General features: G+C 40.5%; 1 protein-coding gene and 1 non-coding gene across 4 annotated transcripts in view; one reads left to right on the top strand and one right to left on the bottom strand.

Moving 5' to 3' along the window:
* SGMS1 (sphingomyelin synthase 1) overlaps positions 1-18,745 on the bottom strand; it is a 254,168-nt gene that overhangs the window by 219,095 nt on the left and 16,328 nt on the right. For all 3 annotated transcript variants that reach the window (XM_033130235.1, XM_033130231.1, XM_033130232.1), the window contains exon 2: positions 2,077-2,176. The gene's annotated coding sequence lies outside the window, so the exon portion shown is untranslated. The remainder of the gene's footprint in view (positions 1-2,076; positions 2,177-18,745) is intronic.
* LOC117036497 (U6 spliceosomal RNA) lies at positions 9,167-9,273 on the top strand. The gene has a single exon (XR_004425392.1). It is a non-coding gene; the product is annotated as a U6 spliceosomal RNA (small nuclear RNA).

Below are 18,745 nucleotides of genomic sequence, written 5' to 3'. Positions count from 1 at the left end.
CACTGTTGAATGACAAAAGCCAGACACAGAAGAGTGCAATCTGCATTATATAACTCAGAGAGAGACAGAGAGAAAGAGAGAGAGAGAGAGAGAGAGGGCAGGCAAAACGTATTTATGCTGCTAGAAATGAAGACAGTACCGTGTTTCCCCGAAAATAAGACCGGGTCTTATATTAATTTTTGCTCCAAAAGATGCCTTAGGGCAGGGGTGTCCAAACTTTTCTCAACCTTTTTCACCAAGGGCCATATGCGGTAAAATACACAAACAGCCGGGCCACTCACTCGAGGTGAAGTACGTATTGCCTCACCTGGTTTATTTAAGTAAACTAAATATATTTTTGGAATTTGCTGCGGGCCAATTAACAATGGATCATGGGCCGCAGTTGGCCCACGGGCCGCAGTTTTGACACCCCTGCCTTAGGGCTTATGTTCAGGGATGTCATCCTGAAAAATCATGCTAGGGCTTATTTTCGGGGGAACATGGCAGTTGCCATGGAACAGGGTAGTTAGTGTCTAGTGTCCAGGAGGCATGAGGCTGTGGTGGTAATTTTGTTTCTTGATCTGGGTGCTGGTTACATGGGTGAGTTCAGTTTGTAAAATTATATTGAGCCGTACACTTACAATACGTATATTTTTTGTATGTATGTTCTATTTCAGTACAAAGTAAGAAAATCATTCCCCCATATCTAAGTGGCCAGTTGAAGGCCGCATACAGGGCCCCATACACCTTCCCTTCGACCATCCCTTCAAGCCTTTTGCTTCATGTGGAGCCCCACGCACTCCTCCGCATGTTTTCAAAGCATTACCAGACAGACGCCAAAGAGCAAAAAGAAAAAAACCAGATCATTCTGAGGCACCTATAGTTCCAGTCAGTCACAGCTCCTTCAGAATGTCAGTATCTTTAGAAGAAACTTTACTGCTACCCCTAACTTTTTGTTCCACATCAGAAACAAGAATGTAAGAAACCTCTGCTGCCCTAAACGGCTCACATAAATAGACTTCTTTTAAAATAATGCTCTAAAGGGACAAGTCTAGTTTATAAACATCTATGAAGAAATGCCTAAGCATGTCTAATACTCAGGGATCACCCAAGAAAGATACCATAAATAAAATTAGAATGCAGAACAGTTGACAGCTACCCTGGAAGAACCACGAAGTTATACAACTGATTGTGTAATTGGCCATATGTATAATAATCTACAATTATAATCATAGCTGAACATATCTTTAAGATTTTATGTAAAGTTTCAATTCAGGTAGTCAAATTATGGGCTGAGAATCATTTTGAATCGCTCTAATGTTGACTTTAATATAGTAACCTGATTGTGACATTACCACTCCTATTCTTTACACGTTCTCCTAATAAATTCAGGTTAAAAAATCAATTAAGACCTTTGATCACATGAAATCACAGAGACTGGTCTACGTGTGAATACTTATCAAGAAGAAGGCAAGAGTGGTAATTAGATCCACTGACCTAACAATAACCATCAGCCACAGTGGGGCAGACGGGCAGGTTAAAAGGAATGAAGAAAGCACAGTAATCCTTCTTACACAGGGCCCACGTATGGTACAAATTTCAATCTTTTACACTCGGATGTTTCTCTGATATATCAAACAAATTCATACTGCATATCTATTAAATAAACCACTGTTGATTGTTTTTTAATCTGACTTTATTTACATCAGCTATGAAAGGAGTATAAAGTCAAATTATACCTTTTAATAGGAAATTATAACTGCATTTAATTAAATGATTCTATGTCGCATAATTCATGAATGTTCTAAAATACCTCTCAGGGAAGAACATCCTTATTTTTAAGAGCTGTATCCCCAAGAACTTAAGATAAAATATCATGAGGTCTGTAACTGACTTGCACAGGTTTCAGCAGAAAAATACACAAATACAGACACATACACACACACACACACACACACACACACACACACACAATGTGGCAAAATACCAACTATCAAGTAGGTAGTGGATGCACAGGAATTCTCGGCACACTCTTTTAACCAGCTAGTATGTTTGAAAATTTTTATAATAAAAAGTTGCATAGAAACCTTTACTCACCTTTCAAGTAGATAGATGGCCGTCTTCTGTCTCCTAATCAAAAGCCAATGGCTAAATACGCCCAGGGGCCTATTCAGGGATCATTCATGCTGCCTTCACCCTGCAAGAATAAGCAAAATAACATGTTATCACCAAGGATTTTTATTATGTTAGTGATACTTCACTTGAGAAAATGTTCTCAATCTGACAAGACTGTAGATTAAAATATTGGTGCAACTATTTGTTTTCTATGTAAGGAAAAAAGTGAAAAGAGGAAAAAATCCCATCACACATTATATGTGGGGAACAACTATTAACGTCACCCACCCTGGGAATGTCCGGAACAAAGGAATTCCTCAGTAAGTTTCTTTTAATTCACATCAATTTGAGGGCAGTGACGTAGCGCAAACTTACACTCAAACAAACTGCAGCTTCAAGGACCTGAGCCTCACTCTGCTTGGATTTCTGAGACCACATCTAGAAAACATCACGTACACTCTCAGAACCACACCAGAACTGCTGATTCCCCTGAAGTCCTTTCAGCAAAGGTATTCGGACCTGATCTCCTAATAGCTACAGTTGTACCGTGGCCTACAGGTCATACTGCTGCCGCCTCCACCCCACCTTACACTTTGGCATTATCGATTCCATTTGATGCTCCCCACAACCCTGTGAGGTAAGCAGTGACTGATTCCATTTTCCAGGAGGCAGCTGAGTGCCAAAGGTTATGCATCAGAAAACACCAGAGATGAAACTCCAACTTAGGTCTTCTGACCCCCAGCTCAGGGCGTGTCTCACCATACAGCCATCCCCACTCCTCCGTAGGTCCCAAAATGACGCTCTCCTGAAAACTAACCTCAGAGCAAAATGGCCAACCACACATTCACAAGCCATTGGGAGAGCAGGGGTGCCCTCCAGTGTATTCCCTGAGAGTATATATTGTCATTCTTAATAGTACTATTAATACTATAAGTACGATTACCAATTACTATATAGTTACTATTAGCAATTATGCTTCCCTTTTCAACACAATAACTCTTAATGTATTTTTGACATTTTATATATGTACACATACACAGACACACACTTTTTTTTTTTCAGTTTTCTCCCTTCTTTCTCAAGAGAGCACATTGTTGGCCAAGGGAAATAAAACCAGCATCACACAGCACCCCCGATGATTTTATTTTTGTCACAACAAAAGGCATTATCACTTGCTTTTGAGGATTTTCCATTCATTTTTATAAAATGGAAAATACAATAGCATATAGTGGCACAGATACTGCTCCACCAATAAAGATGGAAGCAGCATCAAAAAAACTACAGTTGGGGAGAACGCAGTGTCCCTATACAATGACCTAACGTGGCCCTTCATCTGGAAGTCACCAAAATTCCGCAAGCACAGAGGTTTAGAGGTATCAATGTCTAATCTGTGGAGGTGCTGCCACACAAAAGCCTAAGGAAAGGGACCCCCTGCATCTGGCTTTGAGTCCTGTCTACTCCATTGTTAGCTTGATTAAAAATCCAGAGAACCTCTCCAAGCTGCCTCCTCCCCTGAAGGCTGGCACACCTGTTCACCAGGACATTGAAACCGACCAATGAGGTAGGATGTGACTCAGTGCCTCATAAACCGGAGCACTGAGACCTGAGGAACACTCACCAAGAGGTTAAGCCAAGAGCTACACCAAACCAAGGAAAAAATATGATGTACCTTTGGAGACATCAATTTTACTCAAAGATTTTGGTGAAGATAAGCAAATGAATCAGCAATTTATAAGCTGTTGATAATAAAACAAATATGCATTGTGGAGTAGAATGCAATCATCGCATGAATTTTTTAGCTAAAAGTCCCATCCTTACTTGCCTAATTCATTTCCAGCTATACCCTTACATGTCGGGGGAGTGAGGGATGGACTCTTTCCTTTTCCATTCAAAATGATTTTGGGAGAACATATGAAGTTGGTAGGGATATTATATCACCGTGAGCCCGAGAAGCTACCAATGGCCCTTGGTTTGGAGAATTCTCTTCAAAAGCAGGAATCCCAGATCTAGGTCAGGTAGGCTAAAGTCTAGACACACATAGGCCCAACTCTATACCACATCTCCTGGTGGATTAGTGACGTCCCTCGCTTCACGGTCCTCCCCACCAGCTTCACGGCCACAGACACACTCCTGTCGGACGGGCTCGGGCCACTCAGTTACCCAGTTACCACCGCTGCCTTTTCTTCAACCCCATACTGATTGGTAACACATTCAGCACTTCCAGGAAGGATGTCTGCATCATTACTAAAGAAAAATAACCTTAGCAATTTAGTGTGTCCCTAAAAACTCTGTGCTGTGAAATATATTAAAAAGTGCATAACCGCAGTAGCCAGCCTCCAAGATGGCCTCCAGTGATCCCTACTCCCAATATTCCTGCTTTTATGTAGTCCCTTCCCACACTGCATGGCGCTGGCATGTATAACCCATACGCTATTGAGGAAGTGGCGGAGTGTGACTTCAAAGGCTAGTCAAAGAGCAGCTTCCCTCTCACTCACTTGGGAGAGAAGCTGGCTGCCATGTCATGAGGACACTCCAGTGCTCGAAAGACAAGCTCACTTGGTAAGGAACTAAGGCCTCCTGCGACAGCCAAGGGAGTAAGCCTTCTCAGAAGCAGATCCTCTGGCCCAGTCAAGCCTTCAGGTGATGGGGCTTCAGTTGATATCTCGACTGCAATGCCATGCGAGACCCCAAGTTAAAACCACCCAGCTAAACTGCTCCTGGTTTCCTGCCCTACACAGCAACTGTATGAGATCATAAACGTTTATCAGTGTCTTAGCTGCTGAGTGTTGAGGTAACTCGTTATGCAGTGATAAAAATAATAACATCAGATTAAAGAATACTAACATAAATCCCATGTACCTCATACCCAATTGAGACTGCTGGGGGTTTTTTGGGGGGTGGGGGAAGGCCTGTGTGCCCCTTCCTGATTACCTCTCCCCGTCCATTCTCCCACACCCTCCTCCCCGCACAGATAACCACCAGCCTGAATTCTAACTTAATTATTCCTTTGCTCCTCTTTATGGTTTTATCACACATGTATTCTCAATACGTTGTTGCATTTTGCCTGGTTTTAAGTCTAATACAAATGAAATCAACTGTATTGGCAAATCTTTTAAGACTTGCCTCTTAAGATTTTGAGATTCACCCCTGTTGACTCATGTGGCTGTAGCAGATTTTTCACCACTGTAGAGTTCTCATTGTAGGAACATTTCCACAATTTATCGCCCTCTTCTGCTGTTGAGGATCATCTGGAGATTTTTCCGTTTTCTGCTACTTAGAATAATGCTGCATTTACATTCTAGTGCTCATCCCCTGGAGGACCCAGCAAGTTTCTCCAGAGCACATACCTAGGAGAGGAGAGCTGGGCTGGGGTTTACGCATGTTCAACTCTCCTAAGGAATGCCAAACTGTTTTCCCAAGTGGTTGTGTACAACTGACTCTTTGGTCGCTTTTCCAGTCTCCCTCCAAATAAGAGGCACGCTTGTTTTGCTAATTACCAGAAAAGCTTCCAACCCACAAAAGGAAAAGCTTTTCCTATTTGCAGCATCACTGCTGCAAATAAATAGTACTCCAAAGTAGTGCCCCAGACAGCTGGAACGTATTAGTCACCGGACATCAGCACAGACTTCAGAATAATGACGCAGACCCAGTCAGCACCACAGACTGCCCACAGGGAGAAGTCAAATTGGATTTCTAAACCAACGTTAAATTCACAGACTTTTCCTCCTGACAGACTCACATCCACGGACCCAATCTTACTGCTGTCATCTGAAAGAAGAAAAAAAATTACCTCACATGCAACCCGGCCAAATTCAAGATTAAAGCAGGAGAGGCAAATCATTACAATGAAATCGTATTTTAGGTTGTTGTTTTTTGTTTGTTTGTTTGTAACAGAGAGCTAGCTATGTTTTTCTATATTTTGACCAATGAGATGAGATTATTTACCTTATTTTATACGTAGTAATTCTACAAAAAAGCTTATATATTCTCTGTACAAAAAGGTGTTCCTTTTAGATTTAATCAATTTCTTAAGTGGCAACAGTAATTTTTATGGTAATTTATCTGTATTTCGTGTAAAAACACAGTATCAAACATTTCTGTTGGCGTTAAATACAAAGACAAGAAATTCTTTCCATTTGAGCAGGAAGGAGAGAATGAAAGTTATTGTAAATTTCAAGGAGGCTCTTATCATGTCACTAAAAAAAAAAAAATCTTATCATGTCACTGAAAAAAACAATGGCACCAGATGACCAACATGAGGTCATTTCAACCTTATTTGTCTCTTTATTTGTCTTTTTACAATTGTTGTTCCCTACAAGACAGGAATTATTATTACAACCTTTTTACAGATGGAGGAAACTGAAGCACAGAAAGCAATTAAGTTGTGCGCAATCACACAGCTATTAAAGGTAAAACAAGGATTTGAACCCAGGCAGTTTATCCCAGAATCCAAATTCTTAACCACTTTTCTGGGCAGCTTCTTCAGCCCCCCAAGACCAGCCAGAAGGCCCTGCAATGGTGACAATAATAATGGCTACCAGTTACTAAGCACATACAAGTGTGCCAAGCACTTGCTAAGTGCTCTATTGCATTATTTCTAATCCTCCTCACATCTCTACCAGGCATGTATTATTCCCATTTTATAAGAAACTTAGGCACCGGGAGCTTAAGTAACTTGACCAAAATCACATAGGCAATAAAAAAAATTACAGCGATATCACTGGAACCTTGTCTCTGACTTCAAAGTTCATGTTCTTTCTACAATGGGCCTTCAGAACAAAATAAAACTACCTAGTCCCAAGATCTGTGGTAGGTAAGTTTGATCTCAGCTCCTAGAAAGGCCCCCAGGAAGGAAATAGATGCCATACCGTGTTTCCCAAAAAATATGACCTAGTCAGACAATCAGCTCTAATGTATCTTTTGGAGCAAAAATTAATATAAGCCCCAGTCTTATTTTATGATAAGACCGCGTCTTATAATATAATATAATATTAATATAATATAATATAAATAGAATAGAATACTGGGTCTTATATACTATACTATACTATACTATACTATAATACCGGGTTTTATATTAATTTTTCTGCTGAGCAATGGGCAGAAGCTGCCATACCTCAATGGCAGACAGACTGAGGTGAAGCGGGCACCAATCAGAGCAGCAGGCACTCTCAGAAAACCAGGGCCCAACACCACCTCCTTTACCCTGAGCAATTCAATAGCCTCTCCACACAATGGGTTCATCTGTAAAATGGGACTCTTTTTTATTTCAAAGCCATGTTGTGAGGATTAAAGAGAGTAGCACATAAAAGGGACCTGGCAATGGGTAGGTATCAGGTATATGCTTAACAACTGAAGAAGTAAACACATGCTCTAGCTACCTAATAGGGAAAAGAAAGAAGCCAATCTTAACAATATCCTTGCTTCCACATGCAAAGCCTCACATACTCCATGATGGATGACTTGACAATTTGTAAAAGGCCATCTTTGTATCATGATTTTTATTTTTTTAGTAATATTATGGTTTCCGCTTTCTGTCCTACTATAAACAGAATAACCTTGCCAACTAGATCAACCCTCCATGATATTAGTAAAAGTTACACATTCTTTACATAAACATGAGTGCTGGAATGGACTCAAAGTAAAACATTTGGCTCATTTAATTTTTCTGTGACTGACTTCAGAATATCTTAAGCACTCACTTCAAATAGCAACATCTCTTCAAAGTATATCCAGCTTCTTGGAAATCATCTCAAATCATCTGGCCAATAACAGAAAAACTTGATTAAACGACTAGCTAAATGACAAAAAGAATTTTAGCAACACTACATATACTGTTGCAACGAAGGGAAGGTTCCTCTGTAGTACCCCTTTTGCCATACCTAAGATTAGGCATTTAAAGTATAAGATGTGAATGTAGAAACAGAACACGCAGGTTAACTACCAGCAAGGCCCACAGCAGCTGGTCCTTTCCGCATTTAGGGGAGGGGTGAGGCAGCAGTAGTAACTGCAGCAGTGTAGATCTGCTTTGCCAAATTGGTCCAAACTCATCTTTCCTGACCAAATGATGCAATCAATCAGTGATCTAACACAGAGGAAACAGAGAAGCACATTCCTTAAATAAAAAAGGCTGAATCTTGTATTGGTTTTAATACCAAAGGACAATTATCCAGAGGGAGACAGTCAGTGAGTGGCAGAAGCAGACTCAGTACAGGAGGAAGTTATGAAGACAACCGGAACAGCCAATGCTAATGGTTTCACAGTGTATACCACAGGCCAGACCTTCCGCTGAGTATGTTTCCTACATTCTTCTTTAAAACCCTCACTCAATAACCCTGCCAGAAAATACTGTAATATAGATCCCTATTTAACAGATAAGAAAATTGACTTGGAGATAAAATGACTTGCCCAAAGTCACAGAACTAGTGAATGGGTATAATAACTGGCTCTTGGTATATGGTAGGCATTCAGTAAATATCTGTTGAACATGGGGTCTTTATTTCTCCTCCATAAAAACAGAAAACACTACTGATTTCCTGAGGATTTTGTAAAGGTAAAATAAGATTATGTATATAAAGTTCCTAGCTCAGTGCCTTGACCTCTGGAATGTACTGCGGTACACGGGCAACAACACTGATATAAAAAGCTAGTCACAACAGCCACCTGGAATAGGGTTAAGATAATGAAAATGGGTATAACAAACATCATAATGGATAGAAGATATGCAGACATATATAACAGGCAGAAGAATGGCAAATAAGCACATGAAAAGGTGTTCAGCATCATTAATCATTAGGGAAATGAAAATTAAAATCACAATGAGATACCATTTCACACCGACCAGAAGGGCTAAATTTTAACAATTGGTAATATCAAATGCTGACAAAGATGCAGAGCAACTAGGACTCGCACACATTGCTGGTGGGAATGCAATGGGTGAAAGAGTAAACAACCTGTGGTACATCCACACAATGGAATACTACTTATTAAAAAAAAGGGACAAATTATAGATACACATAACATGAATGAAAGAATGCAAACGAAAGAAGCTATTTCAAATAGGTATAGTACAGTGCTCACTTCAGCAGCATATATACTAAAATTGGAACAAAACAGAGAAGATTATCATGGCCCCTGCACAAGGGTGACCCACAAATTCATGACGCGTTCCATGTTTTTTTTAAAAAAGGAGTATAGTGCATATAATCCCACTTACACGATATTCTGGAAAAGGTAAAACTATAGCGACAGAGAAAAGATCACTTGCCAGGAGTTTGGGATGGGGGAGGGTTTGACTACAAAGACACGGCACCATGAAGAGTCAGTGTGTGAGAAGAAGCCAATACAGAGGGTCAAGAACCTTGGTTTCTAGACTGATTTCACCAAACGGTGATTGTGTGAAATTACACAGGCTGTATCACCCCACCGAGCCGGAGTTTATCTACTTCTAAAATGAGACAATGATGATCTTGAAAGTCCTTCCTTACTACAAGCATTCTAAGGTCAATTTGTTTTTAAGCAATGGAGTCTGCGAAGATAGCAGGACAAATAAGTAGAAGTACCATGATATGGAAGAATAGCTATGCATCCAAACAAATGCCATCAAGGAACAAAAGTGAAAACCACAGACGTGCACGGATGATAGAGTGATGGTGGAAGTAGCCAATAGCAGGGGAAAAGACAAGAGGAGACTCACAATAATACTTCCTTGCATTATAGAAGTCAAGAAACCAGTGGTTTCATTGGGGCAGGCAGCAGAAGGCTGAAATGTCAAAGGTCAAATGCTAAGAGTTGAGACGAATGAGGACTGATAAAACAAGAAGACTACCATATGACCCAGCAATTCCACTTTTGGATATTTATCCGAAGAAAGTCAAAACACTAATTCAAAATAACATAAGCATTCCTATGTTCACTACAGCATTCTCTGCAGCCCAGATATGGAATCAACCTTAGTGTCCATCGATAGACAAATGGATAAAAAAAGATGCAGTACATATATACAGTGGAATAATACGGAGACATAAAAAACAATGAAATCTTGCCATTTGTGACAACATGGATAGACCTAAAAAATATGCTAAGTGAAATAAGTCAGATGGAGAAAGACAAATACCATATGATTTCACTTATATTTCTAAAAAAAAAAAGCAAACAAAACAAAAATAAACTTATAGATACAGAGAACAAAATGATGGCTGCCAGATGAGAGGGGCTTGGCGTATAGTTAAAATAGAGGAAGGCATTAAGAAGTACAAATTGGCAGTTACCAAAACAATCATGGGGATGTAAAGTATAGCATAGGGAATATAGTCAATAATACTATAATAACTATGTATGGTGTCAAGTGGGCACTAGACTTATTGGAGTGATCACCTTGTAAGTTATATAACTGTCTCATCACTATGCTGTACACCTGAAACTAATATAATATGGTATGTCAACTGTAACTGAAAAAACAATTTTTTACACAAACAATATTACACAGATATTTCAGAGATCAACAGTGAGTGATTGCCAAAAAGAATAACAAAAAGACTACCACCGAAACTCGCAGGCTGTCTGAATATGTCTTGGTTGTGCCCGAATTGTTTTGCCCTTGCATTTTCAATCTCACTGCCTTCATCTTTGCTGTTAGAAGCCTAGAATTTAATAAAACATATAGGCGTAGTTTCCTACAACAGCTTACTTCAGAGGTAGCAATTTTCAAAATTTAGAAATTCCTGGAAATTAACAATATGACTGTTGAGTTCTGGTGAGCCATTTATGCAGACTCCAGAATTCTAGAAAGGAATACAACATTTAATTTTTAAAGGATTTAATTGAACGTAAACAATACAACTTAAGAAGGACTAAGATTTTATTGTTGTCACCTTATTAGTTTGTAAAGCAGGAAAACAGTGTGAAGTTAATATTCCCAAACTGACCAACTGAAATGTGACAAATCCTTCACCCCTGTTCAGAGCAGCCCCCAGAACACCACTTAATGGACCTCAGCTCTTTCAGCCAAATTCACGCAGTGAGACATACCTCTCTGAGCACTTAACCAGAACTGAAGGAAGACTGGGGAAATTAACATATAAAAAGTATACCCATGTGGATCCTGAGAAACAAAATACCTACCAAGAAGGACTCCTGGTGGCTAACAGGCGTTCCTAAACAGGGGCAAACCACACTTCAGGGAAAAGCCTGAACTGAACTGCTGCCTTCTGCACTTAACTGCCTGCCTACAGTATGTTCCTGCCATCTGAATCAGCCCTTATAAAGGAGTTCCTGCAACTGTATTTCAACCAATTACACTGAGGCTTTCCCCCATCTAATCAGAGCTGCATAACTACTATCCCCATCAGCATCTTCACCAACCAATCAGAGCAGCTCCACTCTGACCAATCATGACAGTGCCTTTTGGAGTTCTCATTTGCATGAGGATGGGCCAATCAGGGACCAGGGGCAGGGACTTCTCCCTATATAAGTCAGCTCCCCTCTGGCTGGAGGAGCACACTTTCCCCTTCCACCAAAGACAGGACTACATTTCTCCAGCTGGAACAGAAACACCAAAGACACTTGCTGGACGGAGCAGGGAAGAATAGGTGGAGCAGAGCAGGGCAAAGCAGAGCAGAGCTGTCTAGCCAGAGGGGGGACTCGCCCAAGGCCTACCTTGCCCAGGGTCACCTCACCCCAGGGCCGCTTCACAGCCATTCTGCCCCACAGCCGTGCTGCTTCATAATTGAGCTGTAATATATTGAGCTGTTCCACAGCCATGCTGTAGCACAGCTAGGCTGTTTGCACTGAATACAGTTTCCTTCTTCACCGCACCCCACATTGGGGATTCCTGTTGGCATTGAATTGGCGCCAACGACCACTGGTTGACACCTTTGCTTATAACTTTGTGTATAAGCAAAGTTAATACACAGAAAACTTTTCCAATACCACTTCTTCTGCCAATTTCCTTTTCTGATGATTATATGTGAAAACATCAACCTGACGTAACCTGGTTCTGCCAGTCATGAAAGAGGAGAAAGAACAGACGACTTCAGCTCAAAGCCTGGTCTCTTCACCACTAACAACTCCCTCACTTTGGGCAAACATCTTCACTCCTTATCTTCCTTTCCACATCTGTAAAAGGGAGATAATCATGTGCTCGCATCTAGCACTCAGGCTATCAGTGCCCCACGCTGGATGAGATCATGTCTGTGGAGGCATTTAAACAGAATACAAATAAAAAGACATATACAAGATGTCATTACTGCTATTCTGTGTGTGGGGGGGGGTGAATATATTTCAGACACATATAATCACATCCCAACTGCCTCTTTCAAGTCAACCACATGCTTCTCTTCCATCACAGCTGGGCTGTTGAGCAGATGCGGGAATGGATACAGAGAGAAAGGTGGTGAGAAAGAACGTGTCTGTCCTCCTGGTTTGGGGATGATAAAAAAAGTAATTTCTTATCCATTTCTATTCTACTGATCTTTTTTCAGAGCTTCCTTGTATGTGTCATGCTAGGCACTAAACAGGCTCTCAAGTGTATTCACTCTGGAAACAGCTCAGGAGCCAGTCACAACTCAGTGTGCTCGGTGGAATTACTGAGGCAAAAGGAGGGAAAACACTCAACCCAGACTGCTGGGTGGGTTAGGGCGGCCAGGCGCCTCCCAGAGGAGGAGATGCTTGAGTTGAGTCTTGAAAGATGAGAATAGATTAGATGAGTGAAGCAAGGGAAAGGCATTCTAAATGGGCAGAAGCCGTAGAAGCAAGGAGCCAGTAGGGAAGGGAACGGGTAGATGAGAGAGATGACAACGGAGAAATAAATGATGGACACTCACGTGTTCCACTGAGACGCTCAGGCCTTCTGAGGGCCACAGGAACCAAAGACACATTTCAGTGGGGACCAACAGGATCAGCCTTGCGATTTCGAAAGAGAACTGTGACAGCAGCTGAGAGAACAGGATGAAGACAGGCCAGAAATGGATAGCTAAGTAGAAATCCAGGTAGGAAGTAAGGAGGGCTTACGAACATGAATGCAAGAGATAATAAAAAGGTGAAAAAACGACCTTGCTTTGGGGACTGGAAGGACACGGGGTAGAGGAAAAGGAACTGTGGACTCCCTGGTTCTGTCTTGATGACTGAGAAGAGGATAGCCATTTTACAAGATACTAAAAAAGTGCAGATTTAGCAGGTAAGATCAGTTCACTTTGACTGAGTCACTTTGTACATGACTTCATGTATATGAGGTCATTCTATAAATCTGTGACCAACCAAAAAAAAAATCATATTTCTCATCGTTTAGCTGCCTATTTTGAATTTTCAAAGGCAAGAGGGCCTCTTAAAACAGAATAGGATGTCGAGGCAAGAACTCAATTCCATGCTTAACTTCTCAGTAGCCAAGTGAGAATGGCCCTTACATCAGAGAGGGTAAGCGGCTTACACCAGGCCACACAGTCAAACAAAGAAGGAATTAAACTTGAATCCAGGATGGTATGTTTGCAAAAGATCAGCTTTTCATCTAGTATGCTATACTGCTCCATTAAAGGCCTACGACTATTACTTACATCTCTTAAGAGCTCAATAGTCTTGGTCTCTGGCCATTTAGTCTTCTTTTGTAACTCCCTTCTGATAACAGAGTCCCACCTACCATGAAGTATCTATCTTCAATCCCTAGAAACATTGTTCCCACTGCTGAGCTCTGGCTCAATTGTACTGGCACCATACAATGCCCTGCCCCAAATCTGCTTTCATTCCAATGGCTGCTACGTCTGATAACCAGACACTCTGGCTCTGCAAATGCAGGGAGAATATTCTGGTTTCTATAGAAGCTATTTCCGAATTCAATTGTCCTACCTTATATTATGGCTGACTATAGCATGACACTTCTTCCTCCTCGATCACTTGCTATCCGTGATAGCATTACCTCCGGGGGAACGGAAGGGGAAGGCCACTTCTGGAAGAAGTGAAGCTGGAGAAGCACACGCAGTGTTTGTTTGGCGCCTGCCACTCACCAAACACTGTCCTAAGCATGAGAGAATGGGGAACCAGACAGCAAGGTCTCCAAATGTACAGTCCAGTGAAGGTGGGATAGTTGTTTTAAAAAAATAATATATGTAACAAAACACATCAAACACACAAAATATCTGATAAAGTTGAGGGCTGGTTACATATGTTCATCATATGAGTCTCTATTTTTCTATATGTTTAAAATGTTTTCATAATAAAAGTGAGAAAAAAAATAAATGTAAAGCTTCTACTCCCTGAGAAAATGACTCGCTAGTCAAACTGATTCCATTTGTAAAGGTTCTAGAGAGAGAAAAATCTTATTGGAATCTGTTTTGTTTTTAACATCATACTCCACAGCTGAAAAAGCCATCAGGAGAAAAGACGGAAATGCACTCATTTGGATGAAATAAATTCAATCAAACAATAAAGTAAGGTTCTTGGTCAGTCTAGACTTTCCTCATCTGCCTCCATAGCTTCTGTAATGGTAAATGGTAAAAGAAAATAACAAAAACATAACCACTTTCTAATATAGTGTGGCCTGAGGAAGCTCTAGTACTCACCATCACCTTGTACTTTACACCTACGGTGCGCTGGGGATTTACAGACGTGATCCCATAACAAAACTGTAAGGTGGGCATTACTATCCCCATATTAGAAAATTAAGATTCAAACAACTCAGTAATTTGATCAACATCCCATTGCCAGTGATTGGCGGAGTGAGGCACCCAAGCCCATCTCTGCCAAGAGTCAAACGCCTTGGTTTTATTTTCATTACACCATGATATAAGCCTCTCAATATCTGATATTCCCTCTCTCGTTTTTTCATAAACTGCTGGCTCCACAAATGAGTGAATCTGATAAAGAAAATCTCCACCAGGCAGTTCAGTAAATCACACACACACACACACACACACACACACACACCCAAGAAATCAGTCTTGAGATATCAGAAACACTACCTCCAAATGTTAACTCAAAGCAATAAATAAAACTGAGTGTAAACTGTACAATTGTCTACAGTCATAAAAGAAATATTGTGTAACTATTTTAAATTGAATAGCCATTAACACTTGAAGGCATTCTAAAAAAAGAATTATTAAAGTCAATTTCCAGTACTATTTATCTTTAAAAATTTGTTACTGTGAAGAGTATATAAAATTTGTCTTCTACATGCAGACAGAGGAATGGGACAAACCAGTGTAGGTGAGCAGGTTGAGATTTTATTATTTACTGAATTTTCAAAACATTAAGAACAGCATACAACGTGAAATGTATGCCATTGCTTATTCCAGTAGGACTCACAGTAACTACCCTGGAAATGAAGTACAGATAATAAAATGACAAAGGTCAAATTTAATCTATACATTGATATTTCTGACCCCAAGAGTTTATTCCTAAAATAGAGTCTCGGTGTCCAAAAGGCTCTCTACTTTCTCCATCACTTTGCCCACACAGTCTAAGTTGTAGGAGCTTAAACTGCTCTGACTTTACCTCCCAGACAGTAAGGAACTTTCTGAGTCAAAACCAAATAATATAATATTACCACGGTGCTCTTCCAACTGGACCCCATCATCCTACCTCCGAGCAAGCAGACAGCTCCCATTGGATGAGCCTGCACATGCCCGGCTGCACGTCACAGGCTGAGGACTGACCCTCAGACATTTACAGGTCCCAGTCATGTCCAAGCCAGGCAGAGGGGCCACGGAAGAAGTCGCAGAGGAAACCACTAGGCAGATGAAAGGACCATTAGTGTGGAGAGCCTCAAAGACCCAGAGAGGGGAAGGGACATGAAAGAAGGGTGTGCCACAGCAGTGGAAGAGGAGGAGGACGACGAAGAAGCAGTCAGTGACATAGGGTCAGAAACAATGCTAGATCAGCAATCTCAGTGGAGCGGGAAGGGAAGATTTGGAGTCAAAGGGGCTGAACAGAAGATGGAAGATGATTCCATCTTCCTTCCACATGGAAGGGGGGGGCGAGGGGGAGTGCCAAAAAAATGTATACCCATGACTTGTATTCATCTTTTGTTATCGGTATATATTATTACAATTTTAATAATTCGAATAGTTTTTTTCCTCCTTAAAATGTGTGTACATTTTTTGCCATCCTCTGTAGACACTGTGAGCATAAACAGTCTGGAGAAATTTGTTCGTGTTCCTCTTTTGATCATAACTTCCTGGAGAGCGGCGCCTAGTTTCCCCTCACACAGCCAGCAGCAGGAAAGCCACAGAGCACTGGTGTCACTGGTACATCAGGAAGCACGTGGGCAGGAGCCCTGCAGCTCTGCCACACTCTTGCCACCACCCGCTATGGCGCAACCAGAACCACAATTATGACTTGCCAGAGAGCCACAGGGCAGCAAGTTCCACACCTCCAAAGCCACACTTTCAGCCACCGAACACGTAACACAAAAGACTTCAACTATAAACTGGCAATTGTTTGCATAGGTGTCTGATGCAGTGCCAGGTTAGTCAGCTACACTCAAAAAATCGTAATGGGACAAAGGGACCCCAATCATCATTTTTCCCAGAGACACATCTCTAATTATATCTTTCATATTAAACTAAAAAATTTATTCAGGCAGTATTACATTATTAGAATATTATTATTCTTTGAAGTAGTAGAATATTTGCCTGGTTGACAAAGTGATTAAATATATAAATTATATGACTAAGTATCAAACACATATGTTATTTTTTTCTTTGTTATTTTGTCACCTATTTAAATTAAGCACTTCTTAAAGTCCACTCCAGAACTCTACAAATCCACACAGATACCTATCAGTAAAAAGACCAAGACAGATGCCAAAAAACAATTAAACAAAAAGAAAGATCACACAGCAAGAAAACAGACTTTTAATATAAAAATATAATCCGCAACGCTGTCAGGAAACTCACAAAGGGGCCTCCCTCTTCAGATATATCACGTGCCCTTAGGAAGTGTTGGCACCATAAACAGACCACTGGCATTGTTAAAACCACAGTCAGTCATATCTGATTCTTACCTACCATGTAAAAGTACGAAACATTTCACTTCTCTTACCACAAAACAGGAGGCTAACCTCATTTCCCACATCTCTGCAAAAAAGCACCTAAATCATGTCGTTGCGAGATGACTGTGCACCAAGCCAGCAGACCACCAAAAGGAGTCGGTGGAGAATGTGTTGCTCTACGTTCCCCATCAAGTTTCTCCTACCACACAGTTTTGCAAACTTTTACATCAAGAGTGCTTGCTATGTGTACATAGCTTGCAGCCCAGAACCTCAGATCCCCTCCCAAACAGACACAGAAATTCCTGAGCTGCCACTGTGAGACCAGGTCACAGACGAGCAAACCACTTAAATTAATCATATCTGCATATCCAGAAAGAGTTTTGATGAGAATTTTACCAGCTAAGACTGACTTGAGGAACCAACACTATTGCCAGATTTTCCCTCTTGAGATACTGACCAGCAAGAGCTACCAGAGAAAAAGCTATGAAAACACCAGGCTGTTTTCCAAGAACCCTGACAGGCCTCATTCAAGGTTGCTGCCAAGTTCACTGGTGAGACTGCCCTGAAATACTGTGAAACCTGCTTTATTGACCTCAGGCAAATACTAATGCTTTCAGTTGAATACTGCTGAAAGTGCTTGGGTGTTTTCATGTCCGTGAGAGAGGCATTTCCTTGGTCAAATTTGGATATGGCCTCCCTCTAGTAAAACTGACGAAAAGAAGGCATATATTTTTTCTCATTAAAAAAAAAAAAAGCCTATTTAAAGATGTTTGATTTGAACAGATTCACAGCAGCATTATTCACAATAACCAAAAAGACAGAAGCAACCCAAGTGTCCACTAAAAATTGAATGAATAAGATGTGATACATACATGCAATGGAATATTATTAAGCCTTAAAAAGGAAGGAAATTCTGTTATATGCTATGAGATGGATGAACCTTGAAAACATTACGCTAAGTGAAATAAGCCAGGCGTAAAAGGACAAATATTGCATGATTCCATTTATATGACTTACTTAAAATAGTCAAATTCATAGACAAAGAAAGTAGCATGGTTGATTGCCAGGGGCAGGGGAAAGAGAGGAAGAATGGAGTTATTATTATACTTAATGGGTACAAGTTTCTGCTTGAGATGATAAAAAAATTCTGAAGATGGATGGTGGCTGATGATTATATATCAATGTGAATGTACTTAATGCCACTGAATTGTACTCTTAAAAATGGTTTAAAAGATAAACTTTATGTTATGAATATTTTACTAATTAAAATAAAACGTTTGTATTTTTTAAAAGCATATTAGATTCAAAACATTCTCAGTGACATCTTAGTAATTTTATATTTTAAACCTATACAAATAAAATATACGTCTATTTCTATGTATATTTAAGGATCCACCAAAACTTTTCAGCTTCCAAGCTCAGCCAACTCTGATCTTTGGTTTCGATCGGAAAGGCCAAAGAGCAGAACGCTTTCCTCAAATGTCGTTTCTGGCATCCTCGAACTGGTGTATGACCAATGATTAGATTACCATGTGGGTTACACCACAACAGCACGGCAACATCAGCAATCTGAACAAGCCACATTGTTCAAATATTTACCGGTCATAGCCGAAAATTCATTTCCAAAAGTTGGTGAGCATTCCAGGTACATCTCAGAATAAAAGTCTCCTC

This window comes from Rhinolophus ferrumequinum, chromosome 16 (genome assembly GCF_004115265.2).
Source record: "Rhinolophus ferrumequinum isolate MPI-CBG mRhiFer1 chromosome 16, mRhiFer1_v1.p, whole genome shotgun sequence".
In the NCBI taxonomy this organism is placed as follows: domain Eukaryota; kingdom Metazoa; phylum Chordata; class Mammalia; order Chiroptera; family Rhinolophidae; genus Rhinolophus; species Rhinolophus ferrumequinum.
This window is presented reverse-complemented; position numbering and strand designations above follow the sequence as displayed.